We start from the raw sequence: 15,650 nt of genomic DNA, 5'->3' as shown, positions 1-15,650 counted from the left end.
AACAGAAATAAACTACCAACAGAAAAGTTGGGTGCATGTGCTATCTGTACACCTTACTACATACAGCATGCTCATTCCATTTTAAATACCGATACTGAAAATAACTGCTCTATTAGGAATGTAAAAGGTAAGGCAGAACTGAACGACTCTACAAAAAGTGACCCTATTATGACATCACGTTTTCTTATAACAAAATTGACTAAGACACAAATATCATTATGCAAGGGAAAAATCTTCAAAAGAACAATCAAGTTTGAAGTCATAATTATTTATATGGCTACTATGACTATAACCAAGAAATCGACCTCAACATGGCTAATGTTAGTTTTTAATGCCTATGTTCACTAGACAATGAACTATACCACAAAAAGCACAGCGTTCAGGCAAAGCACCACACAAAAAAAGAAAGCAGTCCTTTTTGTTATTACCTACAATGCCTTTAAATTGGTATTTTTAGCTCTACTTTCCACTTTTTATCTAAGTAACTGGCGTGAAACAAGTTAGCTGAAAATGCACTGTGCCTCCAAAACCTGTTGGTTGAATCTGAATTTTTAAAAAATGGTGAAGCTTGCACTAAATTAGGCTCCACAAGCCTTGGAACAGTGAGACTACATCACTCTTAGGACTACTTTAGTTACTTGTGTTTTGTTTCTGGGCCTAAGCATAAAGACAAGGGCTTAACTGAGTTGCTGCTAACACACAAATGCTTTCGAAATTGCCCGAGCATCAAAGGATGCTGAGCCATTTGTTGTGTTTTGCACTGGGCTATTCTACACCAAACATACGAACCATACTGCCTGGCGACCATCACAGATGTATAGTTTAAAAAATGATGGTAATTTACTCTTCTGAAAATAGTTATTTGCAGAAATGTTTTGAAGAGAAAAGAGTAGTGGTCACGTGGGCACCTTCAGAATTTCGCAGAATGTCGTGCGGGTGTTATTTGTGAGAAAAATTTCAAAGTACCGCTTTTTCTTGCCATATCAAATTTGATCTACATATTAAGTAAAGATGCTTCTTAAAGTATTTGAAGTCAAGTAACATTAGTGCAATTTTTCTGCTACATAGGCTTTGAAGAATTCAGCCAAACTGTTTATCGTTTGCATTTCTTGTATGGCAATACAGCATTTTGTATGAATATTTGAGCCACAAATACTCACTGCACAGAAGTTATATTTTACGAAAAAAAATAATGTTAGGTCCAGATTACAAATATCACTATATAATCGTTTTTTTCTACATTGAGATGCAATTTGAGCTGTGTGTTTGTCTAATTAAAAAGTACTTTTATATGTAAGTTGAAAGCAAATAAACAGTTCTTGTTACATGGCAAGTGTTATCAATAAAATTTTTGTTTAAATGAGGAAAATGACTTTTGAAGTCTCCTATTGAGGGCCATGGGGAACTTCGGAACGGAAGCTGTCGTACATCAAATGTAGAAAACAGCCATCATAAGAAACCTTCAAAAATTCATTTCTACTTCAAGACAAAGTGTAATCATATACCTTGCCATATAAAGAGAACTGCTTCCTTGCTTTTGATGTGGCAAAAAAATTGCACTAATATTACTGAGCTTCATGCATTACACACAATCACCTTTACTTAATACCAAGACCGAATTTGGTGTAGAAGAGGCAGTATTTTTGAAACACTTTACTTTTTACAAACAACACCCAGACGACATCCTGGGAAGTCCAGAAGGCACCAACGTGGCCTAATATTTTGTTCTCTGCGATATACTTTAGCATTTTGCTGTTTTCAGAAAAATACAGTAAATGAGCACAATATTTTTTTTTTCAAAACACATTTAGGACGGTTGGCAAAATGGCTGGGATGTTTGATGCCTAATTGCCTCACTGCCAGCATTTATTCTTCCGAAGCTCAAGCTATCACCTCTCTGTTACTGCCTCCCTCACATACAATGCCTGCATAGGAAAGAAAAAGAAAGGCAGGTCCGACAAAGTTCACAAGGCAAGATATTTTCATGTTGGATAAATTCATTACCATAAACAGCAGCAAAATAACATTCATTTTGAGTAGTCCAAGACACAAGCTATATACCAGCATACTAAGAGCCAAGACCAAACTTTTCAATTGAACGTGTGTGGTGATAGACAGGAAGCACTTATTGCAAGACTGATCAGTCTGTAATTAACTAAATGAAGTGCAATGCACTGTTCAATCCAACACCACATAGGCATCTTTGCTATAGCAAAGCCATGTGTCATTGATTCATGCACTAGATGGGACAATGCAAATGTAACAAAAAAGGTGAAAAAAGAAAACAAGAGAAAAAAAGAAGAAAAGGGGGGATGCAAAGTAGGAGCAGTGTAGCACTACTTTTACTTTGCATTCCCCTTTTCTTTCTTCTTTTTTCTTTTCTATCATTTAACTTTTTTTTGCTTCCCTTACCCCCAACCTCCGACAGGAGAACACTTTGTATCAGCACAACCTAACTTGAAAATAAGCAAGGGCTGCACTCTTCTTGTTATAGGTTTTTTTTTCAGACAAACATTTCCAACAGGCACACACGCCTATACCAAAAGATGATGTCATTACTGACACCATTTAAACTAACACGCCAAGGACGACAAGGTGACTTCTAAAAAATAGGTCCTCCTATCGCAACATCGGCCAGCCTGTCTGAAGCACTTCTACTGTTCACCCTGATTACCCCACTAGATGTTTCCATCTGTCGACTCACATCTTCATTTTGGATAACACTAAGACGAGCTCACATTGATGAATACGCACGAAAGTTTAGTGATGTATCATGTATGAGATTAAGCAACTCTGTTAAAAATTATTGATAGCTTGCTTCCAGGCTTTTTATACTGTAGCCTGAAACTTCGTAATGTCTTCTATGCACATGAACCAGATTGACAACGTAATGCACAACATGCTTAAGAATACTGCGAGGAACAAGATAACGACAAAACGACCAGCCACCCAAAATTTTCGCTGTACATGTTTATAAAACGTTCATGTACCCGAAACGAGGTGCTTATGATACAAGCCGAAAAAACCTACAAGTAGGGCCTTGGAGTCTTCTGGAAGTAGACGTGTTGCATTTTTTCTGTAGAGGGCTTTACACCCATAAGTGAGGAACAAAACTCCTGTATAATGAAGAATGTTGGCAGCTATCAGTTATAGAAAAACCTAATGCAGCTAATCTTCCCCGACACATCTGTACATTTAGAGAGATGACGTAGCTTCTGTCATTGTGGCAGTAACTCCAACAGGACCAGTGCGAAAATTGGCACTACTTGGCTAGACAAATGTCCAAACATGCCTGCCCGACTCCCTCTAGCCATCCTGGCTGAATCTGACATGATTTCTTAACTGCTGGCTGGACAAAAACAAAACCACTGAAGCACTCACAATACACAGCGTGAAGTTCCTCTGGAGTGGTCAACTTCGTCTTCTGCGATGAAAGAGCAGCACAGTGTACTGCTAAGGCACTCCTTGCAATGGTTTTCAATGCCACACAGTGACCTTGCTGTTCCTGTCGAAGAGAGCTTCGGGAGCTTGGAGGATGCTTGCTCTTTTCTGGGGGCTGCTGCCGCTCCTCGTTTTCTGCTCAAAGTCAACCTGCATAAAGTTGTAGACGAGGCTTTAAGAGTTGTATATAATGATATACAAATTTTCGCTGAACACACATTTCCTCGTGGCACACTGAGGAATTTCTTATAAAACTTAAGGCCTCTTATATGCAAACATTTACAATCGATCCGAAGATGCACTCGACTCTAAAGAAGCAAGTTTCTTATGTAGTGTATATAAAGAAAGGTCATTCAGCACAACCACAACTACAGTTGCACACGAAAACAACATTTTACACGATCCTGTTTATTTACATGGTCCTTTTTATTTACACGGTCCATTTTACACGGTCCTGTTTTACACGATCTGGTCTGCATGAACTCTTGAACCGGGCACCATATAGGTTGAAAGACACACACAGACTTTGAGACAAACCTAGTTTCCCGTGGAGCATCCTCTTGCACTATAACAACACATCTCAATCTAGTTAGTTGGTCAGAACGAGGTGAAAACAGCTCGCACTTGAAAAGCACGGGCAGAAGGAATGACGCCTGCACCCTGTGCTTTCTGTACGTTCTCGTTGAGGGTGCAGTTTTCACCTTATCCTTATGCAATTTCACATTTATAACATCGTTCGCTGCATAATCTTTGTGGCGTTAAAGTGTGTGATACCGTCATGTGTATCCCATGTAATTTATAAAAATAGAATACAAGATAGCTTGATTCAAAAATAACAAAGTGCATCCAGCGCCATGTCCTGTAGCCATTTTTTAGGCAAGTGGCAGAATGATTTATTCTTCAAAACATATCTTACTTGTAACCACTACAAGAGCTAACTCGTACACTGGCACATTCTGTTTGCCTCTTCAGATTATAAGGTACCTTTTTTACACCAGAAAATCTTCAAGAAGAATAGAAGTGTTGTAATTGTGAAGAAAGAAAAGTAGAAGGAAAAAAATATATTGATTGATTTGTGGGGTTTAACGTCCCAAACCCACCATATGATTATGAGAGACGCCGTAGTGGAGGGCTCCGGAAATTTTGACCACCTGGGGTTTTTTAACGTGCACCCAAATCTGAGTACACGGGCCTACAACATTTCCGCCTCCATCGGAAATGCAGCCGCCACAGCCGGGATTCGAACCCGCGATCTGCGGGTCAGCAGCCGAGTACCTTAGCCACTAGACCACCGTGGAGGGGCAGGAAAAAAAAAGATAACCTGCCCTGTACAGGGACCGAGCCTGCGAACTTCGAATAACATGTCCGATGCTCTATCAACTGAGCTACCATGGCGGCTATCCCTCTTCCATTTTGTACGGTATATATGTGCAATTATACATGGAAGAGTCAGTCAGCGCTGCCTGTTACCATTATGGCGAGTGTGGGATTACGATTGCAATTATGTAACGATTACTTCCAATATCCCTATACTTCTTTGGCAGCATTATGCATCTGTCCGTTCTCAGAAAATCTGCGAGTCACAGGAGGAGGCGATAGTTCGCCCTCCCACCTAAATGCATGTACTTGAACACATGCACAACTGATCACAAAAAAAAGTCACACACCGCTAAGATTACCGAGATTCACTGTTTCAGATTCATGAGTAAAGGAAAGAACTATAAATTTAAGGGTTTGTTGTCTTTGTTGAACACATTATAATGAGAACTAGCACAAAATGATGCCAAACAAACTATAGGGGATGTTATCAAAAGTAAATTTAACAAAATTGTGAAAAGAAAAGTGAACAAAAATGTAACTTGGCAACGTTTTTTGACAATTGAATTGACATTACTTTTTATAACATCCCTTTATTTTACTGGGTAATGTTGTCGGGTAATTCTCATTATTAGAGTGGTGAGTAGGCTGACAAAGAAAGTATATGGCATTGATACTTCTTTTGAACACCCAAAAATTTGGGGAACTTAAAAGAGCGGAAGCTACTTTGAGTAGACCAGAATATTTAGTTGGAGCGAAAAAAAAATGCACACACATTTTTACCAGGCTTTTTAACCTATTTTGAGACATAAAAGTGTATGCTGCCAGTAATGTTAAGTACCATCACCTTTGTCACACTATGCACTTTAGCAGGTGTAGTTAGAGTGGTGATAGTGAAGGATTAATCAAGCACGCCACCAACTGCGTTCACATCAATGGTCGCGTATTTTAAAAATAAACCTGCTGTATAGTAAAAAAAATTTTAGAGCATTTATGATTTTATCCAAATCAAGTTAAACCGACTGGGTAAGCCAACCATTTGCATAAAATCAAAAGGCATAAAGTCATTCATGTATTATAACTATGTGAACAATTTCAGCAACGCAGGGCAGTGACAACAGTTCTATTAAAAACTCCTCTCATTATAACATGCATGAAAAGCACCACACCAGAATATTTTATAGTGCATGTAATATCGAGACTACTAGACTGTCTATTGACCTTTTAGAAGAAGGGTATCTCCTTCACGTTCAAGAGGCAACCACTTAACCTTTTCCTGAGCTTTTCTGTGAATATTTCCTGAATTTCAGATATCATTAGGATTGATTTAGAGTGAACAGATTTTGCTTACGCATTGAAACCTAGTTCTGTATGTAACTGCAATTATGGGTGCCAAACCACCTATAAATAATTTTTAACATTTTAACTTTTTTTTAACTGCAGCAGCATAACTACCTATGGGTGCCCAAAAAGTAGCTAGAAACAATACCTTTACCTCTTTGAGCCTTTTGAAAGTGTTCAGCTTCTCAGTGCTCACCTTACAACATTTTTTTAAAAACGTGTTTGTGTGGCCACTGTTCTTGCTCCTTGCACAGTGAGGAGGAGCACATGGCAAGAAGAGACAAGAAAGAAGCATAGCGAAAAAAAGCGAAATAAGCGAGGACCTTTTTTGTATCGTCCAATGTGTGTAACATTACTATTGCGACAACATATAGAAAAATTATCACGGCTATGCATCCATTGCAGAGTCATACACAGCTGCAACACCACGACTGAATTTCCCTGTGTTGGTTTAGGATCCCTTTATAGTGGCAAGCTAATGATATCTGCATTTGTTTGGCACATATTAAGATGCAGTGAAATGCGATATGGTAATCTCATTTAGAATGCACGTCATGTGGCTTCATTGTATATGTGGCCACAATTAACTCTGGCTGCAAAGCAATATGGCAGAGCCTAAACAGACGTCACCGACCACTCCAATCTGAACTTGCCTTTGCTACTTGCCCATTATCATCCCAGCAAAAAATGAATGATTGAATCTGCTACAGATATGTGCTAGCTTATGCTAAACACCAAGTATGAAGAATGTTTTGTCATTATTGAGATCAGTTATTTGTTCAAGAACACTTGCTGTCAAGCACAAATACATTGCTGTCGAAGCATCAAGACTCAAATAGAAAGCAAAAAGAAGTGTCTCTTTAAAAATTACAGGCCACAAGGTGCAAGATAAATATTTGACACACTTGGGATGTAAGGCACGCACAAGAGGTGCTGCCATATTATACTTTTCCTTGTGTTGAAACCTGCTTGTTTTACTCACCCAACACATCTGTAAAGATGCCGTGAAAACACCAAGGAGCTGATTCAGCAAGGTTGAACACATGTCCAGGGATTCCACCATTCCTAAGCAGCCCTACAGCCTCCACAGTCCTGCAACCATTTGTAAGATAAATATAGTTCTACCCAAAGTTCTTGGTTTACAGACACACATGCAAGACGCATAACCACTCTATAGGAAGTTTGCATGATAATGCGCTGGGTAGCAAAACGGATGCCGTTATCAAGTATCCAGGCCTGCCGCTTCTTTCTTTCCGTTCTTAATTAATCAATCCATGGTTAATAAATGTTCCCCCAATGTGAAGTGTACTGGCAGTCCGGTGAAGAATTGCAATGTATTTCAAACACAGTCCAATTCATGGCAAGTAAGCATGCAATAGCGATTTGTCAGCTGTTCGAGAAAAGAGCATGAAGTTTAGCTAAAACCCATGTTTTTTATAAACACCATTCAATTTGATATAAAAGTTGTGAGCATTATGTGAAGGAACATGGATTCATGTTTAATCAATGATTTCTTATAATGTACTGATATGAATGCAACTAACTGAATATGAATTGATAATTTTTGCTTGAGAATTTAGAGTTATGAACACTATCGCACTTGCCAGCTGCATCTTGTCCAAAACAGTGGCAAGATAGGCTAGTTTCTGTAGGTGAGCAGTAATGAGCAGTGCAAAGTAACAACAAGAAACACCAGTAACAACAGTATGGGGCAAGCACAGACTCCCAACTGTACAATTTATTGCACAAAAGTTTGCCTGAATATCAGTCCGACAACTCGTGCAAATGAAGGTCCAGTTGGGAATGAACAAGTTACGAAATCAACAATGCCTGCTTTCACTAACAGGACCCTCATTCACATAAAGTATGCAGCCATAGGCCCCTACCAAGGTACGTCACAGCATGATGTCACTGGCACATGTAAAAGGTGTGGCTGGAAAAACACTCCCGCTGGTGGCTCAGCCCGGTACAGTCGTGTGGTGTTTGGGGCAAGTTTTAATTTTTCAAAGCTTACACTTCACGTTACAATGTCGACATTAGCTGTAGTATGTGTCAGCAAACGTCTAGCTGTGTGGTAAACTGTGTGGTAAAATATTTGCTACGCTGTTTGTTTATCTTGAAGAAGTGAATACACGTAATAACCTGTGCGAGGAACAGCGGCATAGTCTTCAAAAATGTGCACTGTTGATTGCGGCATGTAGTGTGCATTGAAAGGTATTGAGAATATCGGTTCAACTGAGAATATTGTGTGTGGTGTGTGCAGTGTCCATAACAATGTGTCTTGTTTGCCAAGACGTTAGCACTCAGGGCAGGGACCGGTCGATGAAAACTTGATTCGACATTTTAGTCAAGTTTGACGCGACCATCTGCGAGAGGGTACATCTCGGTGTTTGCGCTGTGTGCAGAAAAAAATTGCATGGTCACCGGGCTGGAAGATACCTTGTTTGTGCTGAAACAGCCAAACACCTGATGAGTTAGATGAGAAATATTAACGCATCAAAACTATAAGTGCTTGCATCAGACTACACAACAGCGTGATAACCGCACCCCTGCCACACAGCAGCGAAACATATTTTGAACATGCTGGCAGTGTATTATTTTATAAAAAGCAACTCTGGCAGATTACAAAATCTCACATTGTGCATGCAAGTTTTCTTCAAAGTCAGGTGTACAATGTAGGTGCTGGCCGGTACATTATTAGTTACAAGCAAAAGCGTCTTGCAGGTACATATGCAGATTGCACGAACACCTCTCTCTCTCTCTACACTAGGCACCACACATTATATCTTTCAAGAAGCACACGCCACTGTTTCGGGGCATAATAACGCTCTACCGTGAACATATGCTAATCAACCCACTTAGGCGGTTGGCTAGGTGAATCGAGCCAAGTTACAAATTGTATCGCCCGCGAACGTAAACAAAATGATGCTTTGCATCAAATGGCACTGCAGGCTTCGTTTAATCAACAACGTAGCAAGCGCCATGTGCGTCTTCCTCACTACATTGCACATATGAAAAAATCGATCACCATACACATGCATGTTGCCGCAGTTGTCTCGAATTAGCTCCAGTAAGGCCGCGCCGATGCGCCATGGCTCTGCTGGCGTTAGCGTTGTCAAAGCGAATCGGCAACCGCACTCGCAAAGGCGCGTAAGGTTGCCGTTTCACGACGCCTCGTTCGAGTGCAGCAACACACACTTGCACTGAGTGGCATACTTGGTCTACATAAAAAAGTGTCCTCCTTACCTTTAGTTTCTTTCACACTGTCCTGAGGGAAGCAACCACAGGCGTCAGCCGTCACCTCGGAGTCCTTCGAGCGCCCGCCCAACCCGCCGATTCCTTGGACGACTCGCACTTGATCCGCACTCGAACAACCGCGGGAATAGGGCGCAATCTTAGCACATCTTACGAACGAGGAACGGCCCTTCCTTGCGTAAATTTAACATTTCGTGCTCTCGTGTGTAGCAGCGCGAACACATGAGAGATGCAACGAAACGGTATGCCTACGTTAACAAAGAAGACAAACAACATGTGGCTTTAGCTGTGAATGGATTTGACTTGGACATCTGTGTGAGGAAAATAAAAAAAAAACATCTGTCGCTGCTATAAACTGAAAAAAAAGTACGTTATCTGGCAAAATAACCTTAAAAGTGATAAACGGTTATTCAAAAAAACAAGTTACAATTTATGAATATTTTCAAAGGTCTGTTTTGTTTTTGTTCTAGCAGACGACAGCCTCCTACTACTACGTTCGGTGCGTGTCGCCGCCGCAAAGCTCTACAGTAGTGATATCAGAGTTATCAACTCTCAATGAATCATAGGATGGCTACAAAGCAGTAACATTTTGACATAGTGCAGTACGCAATCTTTCAAGGTATGACATTTCTTTGCTCTGAAGCAAATCGAAGCAAGCCGGCCGGCGCAATCAGCTGACATCGCCGCTACGCGAGGCATGGTCGTGCGCAATAGCGTCGCGCCCCGCGCTCGATTTGTCATCAAGCGATAGAGCTACTAAGTGGAATACAGCTAGATGCAGGGATTAATGGCGTATCATTCTAATTCCCTGTAGTGGCCGACTCAATCGCAAGAGAGCCCCGGGAAACAACCTTCAACTGCTCAAGCTTGTGTGTGGGTGTAAAAATACTTCTTTTCATCCGCGGCGGGGCAGCAATCTATAGTTGAAAGACATGCGAAAAGCATGTGACGTATATACAATCCCAAAACATATGCACACAACAATATATACGATCGCATATCGTACATAAATACGCCAACACATATTGTGTAAAAAGCAAATTTATATACATAACTTAAACTCACGTGCTACCCTTAGCGCGAATAGCTCAGCAAGCTAACGTACTCAGTTCACGTACGCGAGCACAACTAAGTGGCGCAGGTTCGAAACCCGCCAAGTTCAACTTTTTTTTTCAACGTTTTTATTGTACTGCTATCTTTTCTAATGCCTTAGGTTCTAAAACAAAATAAAAGCGATAGTGCGTTCAAGTACATATGTGGGACTGTGTTTTTTGCGCAACAGTTATTAATATTTTTATTTTCATTATTAATTTTTTAATTTATTTTATAATATACCAAAAGTAAGGACTAAGGGGAACATTGGGTCTGCTTGATTGTGAAGGGACTCGAGAAGTGAGATAACTCAAACCAAAAAATTTACTTGAGATAAAACTGAGCATTTCACAGCCGGACCAGTTTCTTCAAGGGTAGGCCCTAGGTATGCGCGAGACTTGCTATATGAGTCATCTCAAGCTGTGGCAGCTGAGGGAAGGCAATATCACCGAGAAGCAGTTCCAAAATATATTTTGGTTGATGTTTTTTGATTCCTCCAAAATAAGGGCTGCACAATTGTGATCGAGCCAAACCAAGAATTGCGGGCACGAAGTCATGAGACAGAAAATGAATAACGTTGATTGTTTGAAAAATTGCCTTTAATAAAAGGAAGAGTTATGGAGTGCTACGTAGCTTAACTCGTAGTAGGAATTATATATATACATATAGATAGTTTAAAATGGACAATGTTGCACACACAGATATTGGTTATATTTCTTTGCAGCACAGTTGAAGCATCTATGTAGAACTGAAGCATCAAGAGAAGCTCATGCATCCTCACTTTATTGCGCTTTACATAGCTTGTATGCGTCCATGCAGCCATGATATGATATATTTTAAAGCATTTGTTTAACCTATAATCTTCTTATTCATTAAAGCTGGCCCATAAGTTGTGTCTAATGTAGCACTACAATTAAAGCGTAATCTGCATGGTGGTCTGAAACAATGCTTTTGAAAATCTCAAAACAACCCAGCTCTATACACGACCATCCGAGCATCAATGATAAGCACCATTATATGTCCGTACATATCAGTTGTGCTCTCATACTTAATTATTTTTCTGACCACTCCCTCTGCCCCTACCTCGTTTCTGTCGTGAAGCTGTGGCAAGTTGTGTATAGCTGTATTTATAGTGTAGGAGCACATACTATCAATAAAAATTATTTTTAGGCTACATGCAATTAGTTTTCATAGATTTTCATTTCTTTTGTCGGTGCTCAGGAGAGCTAAGCTCATGGTCGATATTTTAAAATGACACTTCTCTTTGCCAATGTTAATGAGAACAGTTTCATTATTATTGACAAGTTCTTTCACATTGAATTTAGTTCTCATTATTATTGTTTCTACCAAAAAACAAGCCCTTGAGGTTATGCTTTTTTGCTTGATTTGTTTTCGTGTGACAGCATGCAAGTAAATTGACAGTTATTGTCATTCCTTGTGAATGACACATTTTCTGTTTGACAGACTTTAGCACCTGGTCATCTGCAGAAGTTGTATTCATTCTGGAAAAGGGCGAACAGCGGTGACTGACAACACAGACTAGCCTGCGTTATTCTTTTGTACTATATATGTCACTGTGAATTCATTTAAAACTTTATAGAGCTCGGATTTCCTGCTGAAAATGTGACAACATCTGTACAGTTTCCACATTTTTGCAACAATCCACATGCCTTTCATACACTATTGCACATTTTCGTAAGCACCTTACAAAATCTGTATATTTCTGTAAGACCTTACATTCTGCATTTTCCTTATGAAAGCTTCTGTACACTCCATACACTTTCCTTATCCTTCCATATCCTTCATAATGAACTCTCCGTATGCTCCATAAGTTTTCTTATCTCTCCGTATACTCCATAAAAAGCTTTCCGTATACGCCATACAATTTCCTTATCCTTCCGTATACTCCATAAGAAGCGTTCCGTAAATGCCAAACAACTTCCGTATATTTCCATAAAACTCCTTATGTTTTCCGTATGTAGCATAAGGAAATGTTACGGAGTCCATATATTTTCCGTAAGATTTCATACGGAACGTTTCAGTAGGGCTGTATCATTGAAACAGCATCGAGGTTGTGTCCTGGCGCGCTGACGCTAGACATAGCGGGAGCCATAGCCTCGAGTCCCCGACGGACTATTCTGGTGACGTTTTCTGGCGCTGGTGGTTGGTGTAGTGTGGGCAAATCTTCGCAAGAGGACGTAGCCGCCGTGTTGGGAAGGCGGTCAAATCGGTGATCTATGCGCCTACTTTTTGCCTGTTCGAAGCGACGACATGCTTCGATGACCGACTCCACCGTCGAGCAGTCCTTGCACAGGAGAAAATTGAAGGCGTCATCCGCGATTCCTTTCAGGATGTGCCCGACTTTGTCCTCGTCGAGCATGTCCTTGTCGACCTTGCGGCACAAAGCCAACACGCCCTGGATGTACACGATGTACGGCTCTGTGGATGTCTGGGCACGAGTCGCAAGCTCTTTCTTTGCGGCCGCTTGACGTCCGATGGGTTTCCCAAATAGATAGCGCAATTTCTGCTTACAGACGTCCCAGCTAGTCAACTCTTCTTGATGTGTCTCGTACCAGAGTTTTGCCGTGTCATGCAAGTAGAAGATGATGTTCACCAACATAAGCGTCGGACCCCAATGGTTGCTGCTGCTGACACGCTCACATTGAACCAGCCAGTCATCGACGTCTATGCCACTTGTGCCATTGAATGGACCTGGGTCACGAGGTTGCACCACAACGATCGGCTGCGGGGCTGACGGATCTTGTTGACATTGAGTAGCCTGGTCAGTCATCGTGGTAGCTGGAATGCGCCGTCCGCTGCGAAGATCCAGCTCGTTGGGCGGTATAGCGAGTGGTACCCCGCACCTTCCACCAATGATGTTACGGGGAATAAAGTATACACTGGTGAGCAAATGCGTACTGGCGAATATACTGGCGAGCTAATGCGTACGACGCTGCTGCAGTCCGAGCACGTTCCCAGTTCAGCACTTCGTCGTCCTCATCCTCAGGCATCTACTTAGCCCGTGACAATATTATATGTACACAAGAGATCTTTTACAAAGTACACCACCCACAGGATGCTCCGCTTTTTTGGTGCCGAAAAATAGAACAAATGCATTGACGTGCATGTTTCTATTGTTCTACGTCTCCGTGAGGCAGAGTACGTGGACTGTGGTCAGGACGGGGTCATGTTCGATGTCATCGACTTGTGCGCTGAGGGACGGCGCGTTGAGAAGAGCAAGGGTGAACTTGGTCTAGCAGTCGACGTCTTCTCGCAGAGCACGATGGTACCGTTGTGTTAAGGTAGACAACCTGTGCGGCTGGAGACGCCGAAACTCGCCGAGCATGTCTTCGTGTTCGCTGGAGGTCATGTGGTAGAAGCGGCGGTCACCGTTGGTGTTGGATAGGTACAAGTTGTCGACGTTAGTACACCGACAAAGAGCAAGGCGCACCAGCAGACACGAGTGTCTGCTGGTGCGCCTTGCCGTGCTCGTATACTACCAAAGAGTACGTTGCCCCTTGAGACTCGTGTACCGTTATGGCACTGCCTTGCACGAAATGTAACTGCCCGCGTCTGCACGAAACACCCGCCTTGCGGTCGAGGGTAAGCGTGACCGCGCGAGTTTCGACTAGTATCTAGGACTGTTCTACCTGGTAGCCGTTTCGCATGGATTGGCTGGCCCGGAGGTCCGTATTTGCTCGAGGAAGAGCCCTCTTTGCTTCGGCCTTCTGGGCTGCTACTGCAGGATCTGGGCGGCGAGCCCTATAGCTGCTGCTTAGTAGGGATACTGCTACGCTGCTGCCTTGGCTTCTGAGGTGTTCATGCAGCCGAGCGGTAAGAGCATTTCTGAAGTAAACGGAGAAGTTTACACGCCAACTCGCTGCAGTAGAATGCCACGAGCGTAAAAAGTAAAATTAACGACCCCTAGACCAAGGCCGCTGGATAAACAGAACCTTCTTTTTATCCAACGGCCGTGCCTATACTTTCCTTGGTCTAATTACTATTACGTTTGTGGAGAAATTACCTTCCTTTATTCACGACTTGTGGTGGTCATTCTGGTGACGCTTATTTGTAGCGCTAATAATGAGCGTCATGATACTTAAGCAGTCTAGTAATTACTGATTTGGTTACATTCTGAACAAACATTAAGAAAAAATCAAAAGTGATATTTTCGAATCTTTCTCACTCTGCTACCAGAGTATATAAAGGGTCTTGTGCAATGGCTTTGGGGCCAAAGAATACCTTTCCTTAACTTCCCGCTCATTGCCCGGATGCACCAGTATGACTGCTTCGATTTTTACCTCGTCGCTTGGAGGTCGCTGGAAAGCGAAGCTAAAAGCATTTCACGCTTAAAAGATAGCTAATGTTCATCTTTCAAGAGAGCTATTGGCTATATATGTGGCAAGCCGTGATTCACAAGAAAAAGTAACAGGTGTTCTTTTTTCCCTATTAGTTTAGAAGCGAAGGCATGTTATCTTGAACACAAGCTTTTTTTGGTAGCCAGGATTAATTTCTATACTGTATATAATCAGTCATTGAAGCAGTATTTATCAAAGTTTTTTTCGCAGCACCAAATCCATTAGCTGTAGCCAGTAATTGTGTCCTAACTGTAGAGAAATGGAGGGGTGAAGGAGGGGTAGTTTAATTCAGTATTGACGGACGCCCGCTATAGCCTAATCCTCAAAGGCTATCGGCAACAGAAAAACGTTTAAAGCCGGGCGAATACTTATTTTCTTTTTTGCCGGATTCCCTCCTCTAAAGGTACGAGGACATGAGGTTCCGTTGAAGCATTCCTGTCAGTGATTTTATAAGGTAGATGCAGAGAGGCCACCTGTTTCTGCGACCACAGTTTTGAAGAATCATTAGCCAGCACCACACTGTTAAGATTTGACGTAGTTTGATCGTGGTGGGCAGACAATATTTAATTAGGTGCCATGCTGATGTCTCTCGTTTGCGGTATCACAGCGACAGATTTATGGACATGCGGAGGCATAAGAAGCTAAGGTATTGTGACATTCTTGTGCTTGTGTATGTGCACATCTCTTATCGTTAAATGACGGTAGATGAAGTATGTTATTCCTAGTTCTCTTATGTGGCCTTTGTACGCCTATAGAATGAAATGACGAAAGTGTGCCGGCTAAAACAGAATAAAAAATATAATATCCCATTCCATCAACCAGAACGGGTGCCTTGTTAACAATCTT

This window comes from Rhipicephalus microplus, chromosome 1, assembly GCF_043290135.1.
Source record: "Rhipicephalus microplus isolate Deutch F79 chromosome 1, USDA_Rmic, whole genome shotgun sequence".
NCBI classification, from domain to species: Eukaryota; Metazoa; Arthropoda; class Arachnida; order Ixodida; family Ixodidae; genus Rhipicephalus; species Rhipicephalus microplus.
This window is presented reverse-complemented; position numbering follows the sequence as displayed.